At 42.6% G+C, this 14,977-nt stretch overlaps 1 long non-coding RNA gene across 1 annotated transcript in view; it reads right to left on the minus strand.

Moving 5' to 3' along the window:
• Positions 1-12,408: 12,408 nt before the first annotated feature.
• LOC142828535 (uncharacterized) overlaps positions 12,409-14,977 on the minus strand; it is a 33,055-nt gene continuing 30,486 nt past the window's right edge. Inside the window, exon 3 of the long non-coding RNA XR_012903107.1 lies at positions 12,409-12,600. This is a non-coding gene — a long non-coding RNA (uncharacterized LOC142828535). The remainder of the gene's footprint in view (positions 12,601-14,977) is intronic.

Below are 14,977 nucleotides of genomic sequence, written 5' to 3' on the forward strand. Positions count from 1 at the left end.
TCATTTAAACTGTTTTTATACAACATAGAAACATCAAAGTAAAATATGGTTCAGAATGTTATTAAAAATATTATGGACAATGAGTACCAGCCATTCAAATACTGTACAAAGAAACTGCCCATGTGGCATTAATCAAACTAAAGACTATTACAATATACAGCACTTTGTTTTGCCTTCTAATTTTTGTCCAACGGGCCATCTAGCTACATAGTTTTAATCACAAATCGGTTTTAAATGCATGTAATAATTCTAGCTCAGGGTGTGATCCAAAGACCATTGAAGTTAATTGGAAAACTCTCTGACTTCAGTGGACTTTGGATGTTGTTCCAAATGCATGTCATAGAAGATATTTTCCTGCTTTGTGCTCACTGAAGCCAATCGGAGTTATGCATAAGGCCTTGATCTGTCATCCATTGAAGTGAATGGAAAAGCGTCCATGGAATTCAATGCTCAGGATGAGGTCAAAAGGACTCTTTCCACACCATAACCGTGCACTTCAGTGCAGGTATGGATTTGTCCAACATGAGTGAGGAATGAACGGCTCGTTCCCTGAGGAAGACTTTGCTCAGATAAAGCAAAGTTAATCTGTGAGCAGGAAGCAAGCAGTGCTAATAAGATTTAGTATAAACAGGGTAAAGGGTATAAAACACTAAGGGTATGTCTACACTACCCTCCTAGTTCGAACTAGGAGGGTAATGTATGCATACCGCACTTGCTAATGAAGCCCGGGATTTGAATTTCCCGGGCTTCATTAGCATAAGCGGGGAGCCGCCATTTTTAAATCCCCGCTGCTTCGAACCCCGTGTAGCGCGGCTACACGGGGCTCGAACTAGGTAGTTCGGACTAGGGTGCCTATTCCGAACTACCGGTACACCTCGTTTCACGAGGAGTACCGGTAGTTCGGAATAGGACCCTAGTCCGAACTACCTAGTTCGAGCCCCGTGTAGCCGCGCTACACGGGGTTCGAAGCAGCGGGGATTTAAAAATGGCGGCTCCCCGCTTATGCTAATGAAGCCCGGGAAATTCAAATCCCGGGCTTCATTAGCAAGTGCGGTATGCATACATTACCCTCCTAGTTCGAACTAGGAGGGTAGTGTAGACATACCCTAACTGATGCTAGATACAGGAAAAAAACATTCCAGAGGGGCTGTAACTAAGCGCCTTGTAAAGAAACATCTTGGTACCAACCTCCTCCTCATAAATAACAGGTTATACTGACCTAGGTTCAGGCCCATGTCTAAATAACCAGCACGACAGATTTTAATTGAAACCCTCTTGTAGGAGGTAAGAGGTGGTAACTAAGCAACAGGAGGTGGCAACCTGCTACATCAGGAGTGATTTGTAACGTGTTTGTACTTGTGTATAAAAGTATACCCCCAAAGAGTCTCTTTGTATGGCCTAGGGGACAGTGTCCAATTCCATGGCACAGACCAAGTTGGTCCATTGTAACAGGCATACACGTGTTAGCCTAACTCTAGACCCTTTGGTCCGGGGAATTTAGGCCCATGCTTCATCTACTGTAAACCTGGCCTGGTGCCTTATATCGTTATCTGATTCTGTGGTCTTTGTGGGCTCTTTTGGACTCTGCTGTGTTGACTAATTGTGCATGGTCTACACAATAAATGGGGAGCAAATGCAAGAACGCACACAGCTGAATGGTTATTGACACTGAAGAAGCAGGAGACCTGTCAGGATGTCACACCAATAAATCCTGACTACTACATCCATAAAAGAATCTCCCATGTGTTTTACAGTAGGGCAAATTCACTGAAGTCCTATGCTGGGATGTGTCTTTGACCTTCCCTCAGGGATCATGGTTGCAACCATGCAAAGCAGACAAAAACTCAGTTTGGGTTGGCTTTCTATACTGTCAAAAGGCCAATGCAAGATTTGTCAAGGATCAGTTAGTCCAACTGTGGTACAAAGAGAAGAGGGGGCTAATGATGTGTAATCATAAAAATGGATACATTCTTGCCTCAGAGACCTTACAATTGGCATTCTCACCAAGCGTTCACTAGTCTGGTCCTGTATATTATCATATGATTGTTTCTAACCTATTGGAGAGGAAACATACTGATTTCAGTGTGTTTGGGTCAGGCCTTATTAGTCTTGGGATTCATGCATCTGACGAAGTGGGTCTTTGCCCACGAAAGCTTATGCTCCTACACTTCAGTTAGTCTATAAGGTGCCACAGGACTCCTCGTCGCTTTTGCAGATCCAGACTAACACGGCTACCCCTCTGATACTATTCATTAGAATGTTTCTTTTTTGGGGGGTGGAAGGACAGGTCTCAAGGTTCTGACTGACAATTATTCTAATACAACAACTGGTCTAGTAGTACTTTATAGACTAACAAAACATGTAGATGGTATCATGAGCTTTCGTGGGCACAGCCCACTTCTTCAGATGAAGTTTATCCTGTATAGACTAACTCGGCTATGCCCTGAATTATTCTAATGTTTATCATCACACCTCCACACACACCCCGCCACATTAACCTGTATGTTTTTGGAATTTTTAAGCATGAAGATATATAATACCATATGTAAATGATCTAATTTATGGTTCCCATGACAGCTGTGGCAAAAGTACTGCTTTACTGATGATATGCAGCAATATTACAAATTTGGAGGGGGTTTCTAACGAGGTTCACTAGGGATGTGTGACAGATCTTATTTTACTATAATTAATTATCAAGGAATGGGTAAAACAATGCAAAAAAGCCCTAAGGAACTTAGAGATATTTATTGGGAAAGTATGACAGTCAGATTACAGAAAAAGAAGCTAGTATATGGCAGGAAATAATCAAAATAACTGAGTATAAAATAGAGGATAGTGTCCATTAAGTTTGAGGAAAATGTGCAGAGTAGCAAATAGCTGGATGTGATTTTGGGGCAGCATAGACAAAGTAGATATATCACAATAGGTAATATTTTTCAATCAACCTTTTTCACTGTCAAATTCAAACAAAACAAAATATGGTGGAAGGAAATTTGTGTCGTTTTTGCCAAATTGTTTCAGTTCAGAAAAAAAATGCCAAAATAGTTTCTGTTGACCTTTAGAAACAGCACTTCTCAGTTTTTGTTTTGAAATGTCTTTTTGTTTCCGAACTTTTTTTTAAAATTAAAAAATATCCAGAATGCTTATGAATATCCACAATCACAAAATATTATCACAAAAACCTCTTCTGCAGAAAGGATTGGAAGAAGATATGCAAATTAGAGCAGGCAATATGCAAATGAGTGTTCTATTTGCATTTCCTTTTCCGCAAGACACCTGGGCTTCATCTATACTGCACTCTCTTGTGCAAGAAAATATGCAAATGAGGCAAAGCAGTGAATATCGCTGCACCTCATTTGCATACTTAATGAGCCACCATTTTGTGCAAGGGGCATTTGAGCAAAAAGGAGCCATCTACACGGCTCCTTTTTGTGCAAAAAACCCTCTTGCCCAAGAACCGTTCTGCTGCTTTTTTTCTAGAAAGATATCTAGAAAGATCTAAGCTGAAGGAAAGTTCAGAGGACTGTAAAAAGAATCTGACATAGGTAGGAAAGTAAAAAACAGGTGAACACAGCCCAGCTAAATACTTCCTATAAGAAAGAATGATAACTGCCTGAACGGAGTATGTCATTTGGACAGGAGAGGAGTTGATTAGTGTAGTAGCAAGTTTACAATGATGAGGAATCAAGTGATACTGACAGAGGGAAAATTAAGGACAAAAATAAAAAAACCTCCCTAACAAACAGCAAGATCCAGCAAATTTGGAATAATTTCCCAGGACTAGAAGCTGCATTATTTGAGATATTCTACTTGTTAGCTCTGCTGTTCTTTGCAGTCTGTCAGCATCTGTTATGACTCCCATTTGTAAACTTTATTTGGTATTGTGAACAATGCTGGATTGATAGCCTTGGAGACCCTGGTCTTTCACAGAATGTAATAGCAGTATTACCTTTCCATGCTCTGTGGGACTTTTGCCAGGTTACAGATGCAGTAAGGAGGGTAGGATATGGTGGTGTATTAATAGCCAGGTTGCTGAGACACAGACTAAGATATAAAATGCAGCTCTATTCTTTGATCTCCCACGTTCTAGGTGGGTGCTCTACTTACCAGGTTACAGTCTCAGTCTCATGTTTATGGTCCCTCTCTGTCTTATGCTTTCTCTAGTCTATTGTTTAGTCACAATAGAGGGGCTTAAACAGGAGAGCTACATCTACACTGGCATAATTTTCCGAAAATGCTTTTAACGGAAAACTTTTCCGTTAAAAGCATTTTTGGAAAAGCGCATCTAGATTGGCAAGATGCTTTTCCGCAAAAGCACTTTTTGTGGAAAAGTGTCCGTGGCCAATTTAGACGCGCTTTTCCGCAAAAAAGCCCCGATCGCCATTTTAGCGACCGGGGCTTTTTTGTGGAAAACAGTACTGTGCTGTCTACACTGGCCCTTTTGCGCAATAGTCTTTCGGAAAAAGATTTTTGCCCGAACGGGAGCAGCATAGTATTTCTGGAAAAGCACTGACGATCTTACATGAGATCGTCAGTGCTTTTCTGGAAATTCAAGCGGCCAGTGTAGACAGCTGGCAAGTTTTTCTGGAAAAGAGGCTGATTTTCCGGAAAAACTTGCCAGTCTAGACACAGCCAAGAGATGGAGGAAGCCCGAGGTCAGAATATCCCATTGTCCAGTGGCTAGAGGATATACCTGAGTGGATTTCCTCTTGAAATCCTTTTTCCCCTCACCTGGAGTGGGAACTTCATTTAGGAGTCTCCCATGTGCCAAGGGGTTCCCTTTACACTAGGCTAAAAGTTATTAGGGAGGTCAGCTTCTTTATCGCTCTTTGAACATTCATCCCCTATCCAGCTGTCCCTACTCTCCACCCTCCATGGTGCTGGTAAGTTGAGGCATTGGGGGGAGGAGGGACAGATGGGGATGGGTCAGGATGGGGACAGGACAGAACTCCCAGAGGCTGGATGTGGCCCAAGAGCTGCAGTTTGCCCCCTCTGGGCTAGGGGCAGGGAAGGTACATTTGAGCCTGCTAAGAAGGAGGAGTAGGAACTGGGAATGGAGAACACATGGGCACTGCTCTGTGGCATCGGGGCTTGGAAAGGACACTGGGAAACAAGGGTCTTCAGTATCAGAATTAGAGTACATGTGTTTGCTGTAAAACAAAAGTCTGCTCAGATTTAGGTCCTGAATACCCTGAAAGGAGTCGGGTTTAGGCAGGCCCACTGACGGGGCATGAGGGGTAAAGGGGAAGCTACTTCAGCGTCAGACAAATCAAAAGGGCCCAAGACTCCCAGCTGTTGCTACTGCATTAGCAGTGCTGGCCAGAACCCTGGGCCCTTTAAATTGCTGCTGGAGCACCATGCAGCACGCTCCAGGCGGTGCTAAGGTCTGACTGGGAGGAAGAGGGCATGGTGTGCTCTGGGAAGCACTGAGGGCTCTCTGCCCCAGCCCTGCCCCTTCTGCCCAAATCCCTGCCCCTTCTGGGAGCACAGAACTACCCCTCTCAACTTGCCCAAGGGGCCAGCAATGCTGTCAGCCCCCCCTTGACTTAGGACACCCTCCTCACCTTGGCATCTCATGATGACTGGCTTAAGCAGCTCCCCCAACAATGCTCCAGCTTTGGTGAACCCATTTTCAGGCACCCGAGTCTCTCCTTCCATTGTACAGGGAGCCCAAGCATCGGACATCATTTTTGTGAAACCCAGTAATTGTTTAGGTGCCTAAAAGTTATTTTCTTTGTGAATGCATCTTGTGCTGGGTCTTCAATCACCTGAACATTTTAAATCAAATTATCTCTAAAGACACACTATATCTCCAACAGAAGTTATGGCTTTCAACAGGATCCATTGGGTGAGATTTTATGGCCTTTAGGTCCAACAAGATCATCTTAGTGGTCCTTTCTTGCTTTGAACATCTGTGAACCACTGAGTCATCCTTGGTTATTTACTTCTTCAGCATCACCAACAATACTGAAGACGCTGCAGGACAACTTAGGGTTTCAGTAGGCCCTGTCCTGCTACAAATGGAAGCTGCAGATTTTTGACCATGCTCTCTCCTCCTCCAGGGTTGGTATATTCAAATTTAGCAGTCAGAAAATAGTGATATAGACCAAACTGAGTTGCACTAATAATTTCTTTACATAAGAACATAAGAACGGCCGTACTGGGTCAGACCAAAGGTCCAGCTAGCCCAGTAGCCTGTCTGCCGACAGTGGCCAGCACCAGGTGCCCCAGAGAGGGTGGACCGAAGACAATGATCAAGCGATTTGTCTTCTGCCATCCCTCTTCAGCCTCTGACAAACAGAGGCCAAGGACACCATTTTTTCCCATGGCTAATAGCCTTTTATGGACCTAACCTCCATGAAATTATCTTCCTTCCCTATTAAACTCTATTATAGTCCTAGCCTTCACAGCCTCCTCTGGCAAGGAGTTCCACAGGTTGACTACACGCTGTGTGAAGAAGAACTTTCTTTTATTAGTTTTAAACCTGCTACCCATTAATTTCATTTGGTGTCCTCTAGTTCTTCTATTTAGGGAACTAATAAATAACTTTTCTTTATCGGCCCTCTCCACACCACTCATGATTTTATATAACTTTCAAACTGAATTTCCACAAAGCTAGCAAACAGCCCCTCTTCAGTAATTTAAGTCAATTTACTACACACAAAAGAAAGATGCCAAAATTCATATCAAGTGGAAATGATACTATCCATCTTAGCTGACCAATGATGACTAAACACCCCAGATTCACTTTTTAATATTCTCAGTCAGTCCACAGAGTAATACATTTGACAAGATCGTCATTAAAGAAATTTAAATAAATGATAAATTCAATGAAATTGTGACCCCCTTGTGGATATTCTGTGAGCAGAAAAAAGGCTACATTTGTCAAATAAATTAGTTATCACAAATTATTTCCTCGGCTCTAGCTCATAATCTGAAACACAGAATAATGTGGTTATTGTTGGAGAAACTTTTACAACCAAAGAACAGTGTAAGGGTATTTGTGTGCCCACAAAACCAGTCACATAAAACAGCTTGTTCTACAGAGGTGATTCTGAACACTTGACATATTTAAGAGTACATTGGCCTGTTTCAGGATTGGGGGAGGAGGTTCTGGACAACTGGTGGAAACAGTCTGTTTATGAAAATTGCTTAATTCTGAATCAGAAAGGAAGGAAAAATACATGGAGGTAATTTACCTTAAGCAGGGTTTCTATTGATCTAGACCCTTGAGAAGAAATAGAAGGCTGACCCAAAATCTAACTGGGAGTTTTTCCATTGTCTCCAATTGACTTTGGAATAGGCCCAATACATTTTGATTAGCTCTAGGATAAATTGTATGGGACTTTAAATATTTATTGGTAAGACATCGTAGCAAATATTATACACTGAATCCTTCTGGGAAGAATCCCATTAATTACAACATTTTGAAGGATATGTTTAGCCAGAAATTCAGCTATTAAAATGAAATGCAGGATTCAAAGGAAAAAGAAATCCTTTCCTAAGGCTCCATGCAGTTTAAACAGTGCAGAAGGGGTCATCTGTGGCTATAACCGCAGACAGTCAGTAAGCAAAGAATTGCCCCAATGTGTAAAAGCTATTTTCAGAACTCTAATGGCCTGTAATTCTGTTTCAAAAGATTTTTTCATCCTGTTCAGTCACTGCTGACTACCCCCTAAACCATGGAGGAAAACAGAGTAGATGTTATACCTTTCCCATCTAACTAAATCCAAATTAATGTAGCTGATCTTTTTGCAATAAAGAGACTTTAATTTTTCAGGAGTGTTGCCTACGATTTTAAAGTCTGCATTTAGAGCTGACAGCTAACTACTCATGATGTATTTACAATCCAGTTATCACTGTGTATGGAGACATTACCACAGATTAATGTATTTTATCTGCGGGAGAGACTAACACAAATATTTTATTGGGACTAGGGCGAGAGGAGTATTGGAGGAAAAGTGTGTGTGATTATGTACCAGTATTTATCCAGATTGTTTATTTCCTGAAATGACACCATCAATAGGAAAGTGAGGCATAACATCAGTTCAAAATCACAAAGTGGCCTGTGTAGGCTTTTGCTACCTGTGACAGAAAGCCAGGTGAACTACTTAGCACACGTGACCTCTGCCATCTGTCTCTCTCTCAGAGGAAGAGAGAAGAGGAAAAAGCACAGGTGCCCTGGTGGCCATGCTGTCCATAGCGATCACTGCTTACATGCAAGAGTGTCCATTCACTCTGGATGCTATCTTTCGAAAAAGCGCATCGCTTTTTCAATGCACTTTTGCAGTGTGGATGCTCTCCTTCGCAAGAAGCTTTATTGGAAGATCTCTTCCAAAAAAACCTTCTTGCACAGGGGCTATGTCTAGATTTGCATGATTTTCCGGAAATGCTTTTAACGGAAAAGTTTTCCGTTAAAAGCATTTTCAGAAAAGAGCATCTAGATTGGCACAGATGCTTTTCCGCAAAAGCACTTTTTGCGGAAAAGCATCCGTGCCAATCTAGACGCGCTTTTGCGCAAAAAAGCCCGGATCGCCATTTTCGCGATTGGGGCTTTTTTGCGCAAAACAAATCTCAGCTGTCTACACTGGCCCTTTTGCGCAAAATTTTTCCGCAAAAGGGACTTTTGGCTAAACGGGAGCAGCATAGTATTTCCGCAAAAAGCACTGATTTCTTACAGTAGGAAGTCAGTGCTTTTACAGAAATTCAAGTGGCCAGTGTAGACAGCTGGCAAGCTTTTCCGGAAAAGCGGCTGATTTTCCGGAAAAACTGGCCAGTCTAGACACAGCCAAGATGTCTGTAGTCTAGACGTAGTCTCAGCAGGCAAAGCAGTGCCTGGCAGCTGCCTGGACTCCTTCCTACCTAGATGTTCCTTCAGTTTGTGGCACACTCCTTAGAGCCCAAATAGTCACGAATTTCACAAAATGAGCAGTACCTGTTGGTTGTCAGAAGTGTGGTGGTTAGAGAAGGTACTTTGTGGTCCCCGCCCCTCAACACGTTGCCTCCTGTCCAGCCTTGCAGAGAAGGAATCTTCTCTCCTGCGGCCTATTCAACAACACTTGCCAGGGCTTCTGCGATACTTTCAACCCATTCCTCAAGGGCTACCTGTGCCCAGTACTCTCTTTTCACCCCTTCAGGCCCCGTGTGGGATTTATATATCCCCATCACAGGCACCTGTAAGCAAAAGATGTGACCATCAAATTTGCAGTCAGGCAGTCTTCCAGATTGTTTGCCAAATTAGTCATCTCTGCAATGGTAGCAGGCATTATCTGACCAAATCCATGTAAAAAAAAATAGTCCATTTGAGCAGAAATAGTATGACAGAAGTCACAGCCAATGGGAGCAGAGAACAAGTATACTGGACAGGGGAGATGACAGGCACTTGGGGCCCCAGGGCAAGATGAAGACGTGTGGCTCCCTGCTCTCGGAAGGGGTGGAGCCTGAGGAAGAAGGGCTGGGGCCAAAGGCAGCTGGACCTCAGCACCACCTGGCCTGCAGACGCCACCCCTGGAGCAAACCGTGTGGTGCCCTCATCTCCCCAGGAAGCCCTGAGATCATCTGTGGTAGCAATTTAAAGGCCTTGAGACTCTGAGCATGGCCACAGCAGAAACCAGAGCCTCAGGCCCCTTTGAATCTCCAGGCCCTGTGGCAACTGCCTCTCTTTCCCCCCCATCGGTGGGCCTGATACTGGGTGGTCAATGAAGTTATTATAACCAGAATCCTCATTCTACTGCAAATGCCATTTTGGTTCAACAAAATTATAATGTAAGTGAGAGTCTTGTTGGGCATTATAGAGCTTCATGGGATGACAAGATTTCAGTCTAAGGTTACGTCTATTCTACAAGCCTCTTGTGGAAGAGAAAATGCAAGAGGTTTTTGAGGAATGGCTCTTGTGCAAAAGGGGGTTTTATGCAAAAGGGAAAGGAAGAGGAAATGCAAATGAGAGCACGACCTATGCAAATGAGCGCTCCATTTGCATTTGCTCTTCTGCAAGAGGCTTGTAGTATAGACATAGCTCAAGAAAGGACTGAAAATATCTGTGTGTGTCCTATTACGACAGTTTTATGATTAATTTTATGTGGGGTACTCCAGTAAGGAGCTGGGATGTACTTGATATATCTTGTATTGAGGTGCTGACAGATCAACTAACTACCCACAATATTTCAGTAGATTCATTGCAGTTAAATTAATAATGCACAAGGTAATTGTATTCAGTGAATTTCACCTCTTTTTTTTCTGTTTGTTGAAAGTCTGGGAACAGTTTTTAAATTTCTTCCCTTTTCAACTGTCTTTTTGTAACTGTTGTTTATCCTCTGGCTAGTTATTCAAAAATTAAATCTGCTAAAATTTGAGTTGTGATACTTAATCCAGGTCTACACTGGCAGAGAAAATCGATGCAAGAGACGCAATTCCAGCTACATGAATTGTTCATCTGGATTCAACATATCTTTCACTTATTTTCTGGGGTGGCCCCAGAGTGGGAGGTCGATGAGAGAAATGTTCCCACCAACTTCCCTTGCTACTTGCGACAGCGAGGAATACCGGCACCAATGTGGACACCCTCAGCATTCAGTTTAGAGGGGTCTTTGCTAGATCACCAGAGCATCCATCTTCTGGCAAGCAGAGACATGGCCTTAGTTGTGATTGGACTATGTTCATCATCATCACCATTATCTTTTCTGTGCCATCAGACGCGTAAGGCATATGTCTAAACAGTGTAAATTCTCCCTATCTTGGAATTATTTTTCCAGGTATTTTATAGCCAGATATAAATAGTGCTGCTTCAGCGATTATTGTGGCTAGATAGCCTCTAGGTCAGCCACCCTGTCCCCTGCCTGGAAGTCACCAAAAAATATGGTTTTTTTAACATAGTCTATGATTAGGCATTCTTAAAGGATGGCCTAGATATGTCCATTTTCCCCATACTATTTATAGTTTTGTAGATAATTGCACCCTTTCTGTGACCTTTCATTACTTATTTTGTCAGTCCATTTTACTTTGAATATTATATGCTGGGAGATGATTGGATGAATGTGGCTTTTAAATATGATCAAGGTCTCTGGAATAATGTTTGTGGAAAGCTAGATTCAAATGAACTTCTCATAAGCATTCATATATGTGGGCTGAATTTACTTCCTTCCCATGGGTGAATGTTCACGAGTTGTTTGCCAGAACAACTCACATCTCCATTACACAAATGTTCACATAAAGTAAACATACAAGGGCAGACAAAGTGGCTGAAGCCATTTCAATTAGCACTTAAAATGAATGGTGGCAGGCACATTTGCTGTATTCACCACCTTCTGCATAACATCAGCTCCCTTTATGGACTGTGTTTGCAGGTGCAGAAAAATACTTTGTTTCATATTCTCAGCCTCTTGCCTGTTTTTTTGTAGGCTGGTGAATATGACAAGGGGTTTGGCGCAGAGAGCCTCTCTCACTCTGAAGATGACATCCTGCTTCACATGGTACAGGTCAAAGCAACGACTTCTGTTTTTTTATTGACTACTTGTCTGAACTTTCCAGGCTATCCCCATACCACCTATCATCTCTCATATGCTGTTGAGATGTCAGTAACTGCCTCAGACCTGCCAGAGATGTTACCCTTCATTGTCCACTCATTTAATTCTCAAGCACGTACCTACATGTATTCTCCCATTCTGCTCCATGTGAAAGTAAAGAGCATCCCATAAACATCAGCAAAGCTATCTCAGTGTTCTCATTCAAATCCCTCCTCAACATTGCCCTTGGCTGTAGGGCTTATAAAACACTTGCCAACCAATAAGCAGCTCATGTGTTGAGACCACTACCTATGCTACCCACCAATGTAATCTATTTGTTTCCTTGTGTTCAGACTCTCCAAATGTACTTGTCTCTTATTTTATACGTTAAATGGAAGCTCCTTGGGACCAGGACCACCATTTAATTATGTGTTTGTACAGGGTCGGGCACAGAGGGTTCCTAGTCCATGACTGGGTTTCCTAGATGCTACTATAATGAAAATAATGAATATTAGTCATTTTGTCAGACTAGATTTGATATTCCGCTTTTGTCAGAGTCTGAACTTCATTGTTCCATCATCTGAAATCAAGGTGGCGGATTAAAAAAAAAACTTCCAAAAGCTAGTTAAAATTAAATCAGTTTTATAACATGTAAATTGGATTCTTGATTTACATCCCAGAGTTCTTTACTTTCTTCCCACATTATAGCCTTACATTTCTAAAGTGGAAGCTTTGTACTTGGTTCTTTAATTAGTTTCCCAATTGTCAACAGAATTTCAGACTGTACAGAGACATTTTTTCTGCTAGGAGTTTTCACACTTAAAGGGCTCATCTGTGCTGCATAAGACAAGTGTAGAGCTTCATTAACATCCTTTTTCAGAGAACAACACGAACTCAAACACAGAACTAATGAGCAAACAGCTTATTCTATATTTGTAACCAACATGAACTTCTAATATGTTGAACATCCATAAATCAAGAAAAAAATGAAATGCTTCTACCAGACAGTTCTTCTCCATCATTGTTCCCAGTGAAAAATCCACAATGCATATGTTCTTACATCGCTTTGGCTATGACACCTATTTCTGAATCTTTTAGCCTGTGTACATGAAAAAGACCACAACATATTTGTTAGTACAGTGTAAGTGTCAATAACTTTCTATGGTTAACAGTGAAGCAATTTTTGAAGTCATACAGATTTTATGCCACAAATACTGTATACTATTTTAACTCCTTATGCTGCAGATACATAAGTGCTTTAAACCCAGGAGCAATCTCACTGAAGTCAATTAATTTATTTATGCAGTAAAGTTTATATATTTACCTGCACATTGCAGGATCAAGACCTTAATTTTTTTGCCTTTAGCAGTTTTGTACATTTCAATTATGAGACTCTCAACAATGGTGGCATTAAATAGACAGGATTTATAATTTAATTAATTGTACATTTTAATGTAAAATAACTCAATTTTTAAAAATTTGTTTTAGAAAACTGATGTACATCAATGATTTGCTTAAAGCGATTAAAATCATTCCACCCTGACTGAATTATCGTACTGGCTCTCCATTGTGCTGCACATCAAACTTAAACATTCCGTCCTTGCCTTCAAGGGTCCTTTCCTTCAAGCATCTACATTATGCAGTGCTTATGTATATCCTGTCACCCTTTCCACTCCTCCAGTGATGCCAGCTTTGGTTGCCACTTTCCCTGCATATATCTCTGTGCTTTCTTCCATGTTAATCCTTTGTCAAGTAAGAACATAAGAACATAAGAACGGCCGTACTGGGTCAGACCAAAGGTCCATCTAGCCCAGTATCCTGTCTACCGACAGTGGCCAGCGCCAGGTGCCCCAGAGAGGGTGGACTGAAGACAATGATCAAGCGATTTGTCTCCTGCCATCCCTCTCCAGCCTCTGACAAACAGAGGCCAAGGACACCATTTTATCCCCTGGCTAATAGCCTTTTATGGACCTATCCTCCATGAATTTATCCAGCTTCTCTTTAAACTCTATTATAGTCCTAGCCTTCACAGCCTCCTCTGGCAAGTCATGTCCATCACCTCATACAAACTTTCCTGAAACCTGGCTTTTTCAATGAAGTCCATGGGAAGGTGATATACTTATGTACATTTCATATATGTGAAGAATGAGTTGAACCATCTTAATATGAATGGGCCAGGCTGTGTAAACTTGTGATCTTTATTTTTCCTGGGGCACAGAAAGTTACTAGGTGCCTGTGATGGGGTGGATCAGGCCTTGAGGCCCCCGGCTGGAGACCCTATGATCCTGCCCACCTCAGAAAAAGGTCATAGACAACTCTATGGAAAAGAAGGGACACTAGCAGAGAACACCAGCATGAACCCTGGAAGGGGTCTCTGATATACAGAGAGTGACTCAGCTGGAGGGCTCAGTTGCCGAAAAGGTTTTAGGCAGTACAGGAACCTGCACTCAGCCAGACAGGGGCCCTTGCCTAAAGCGAGTGCCACCCTGTTACGATGCCTCATCGACCATGTGGAAAACCTTTCACATTTTCATAGATTCCAAAGGCAGAAGGGACCACTCTGTTCATTGACTCTGATCCTCTGTGTCACACAGGCCTTAGAAGTTGCCCCTGTTTTAACTAGAGCACATCATTTAGAAAAAAAATCCTTGCAATCTTGATTTAAAGATTGACGGTGATGGAGAATTCACCACACCAATTCTTAAATTATTTCAGTGATTAATTACCCTCTCTGTTAAAAACATGAGCCTTATTTCTAGTGTGAACTTCCACTTTTTGGATTGTGTCCAGTCTTCATTTGCTGGACAAACGAGCCCATTGTCAAACACATGTTCGTCATTAAATACTTATAGAGAATGCTGTTAGTCTGCCCCGAAGGTCACAGATTCCATGACTTTCCGTGTCCTCTGTGACTTCTTCAGTGGCTAGTGCAGCTGACCCGATGGCCACCCAAGTAGCTCATGTGCCCTGGGGCCAGCTGTACGGTCTTCTGCTGGAGCAGCCCTGGATGCCCCTTCAGCTGCATTGGCAGGCAGTCCACCCCCCCCCCCAGCTACAATAGCGACCCCCCCAAACCGCCTCATTCCCCAAGTGTGGCAGCAGTCTCAGGTGCTCTCCCTGCTATAGCTGTGCTCCCACTCACATCAAGCTACCGCACCTCCAAGTTGCAGTAGCAATGCCTTGGGCCACCTAACCCCCAAGTCCAAACTGCAGTAGAGTTGCCCCATGTCACCCCCTCTGAGCTGTAGCATCAGCAACCCAGGCCATTTCCCCAACACCAGAGGGGCCCTCCCACCGACTAGCACCAGCAGCACCCCTAAGCTCTGCCTTGAGAGCAGCTGCAGCACTCTGGACACCCTGCTCTCCCTGAGCACCTAAATCATGCATAGGCCACAGGACCATGAATTTTTGTTCCAGAACTTCTACACTAAATCCCTGCGACGGTCTCTTCACATTACTTTTAGACTATTTTCAAG

This window comes from Pelodiscus sinensis, chromosome 1 (assembly GCF_049634645.1).
Source record: "Pelodiscus sinensis isolate JC-2024 chromosome 1, ASM4963464v1, whole genome shotgun sequence".
NCBI classification, from domain to species: Eukaryota; Metazoa; Chordata; order Testudines; family Trionychidae; genus Pelodiscus; species Pelodiscus sinensis.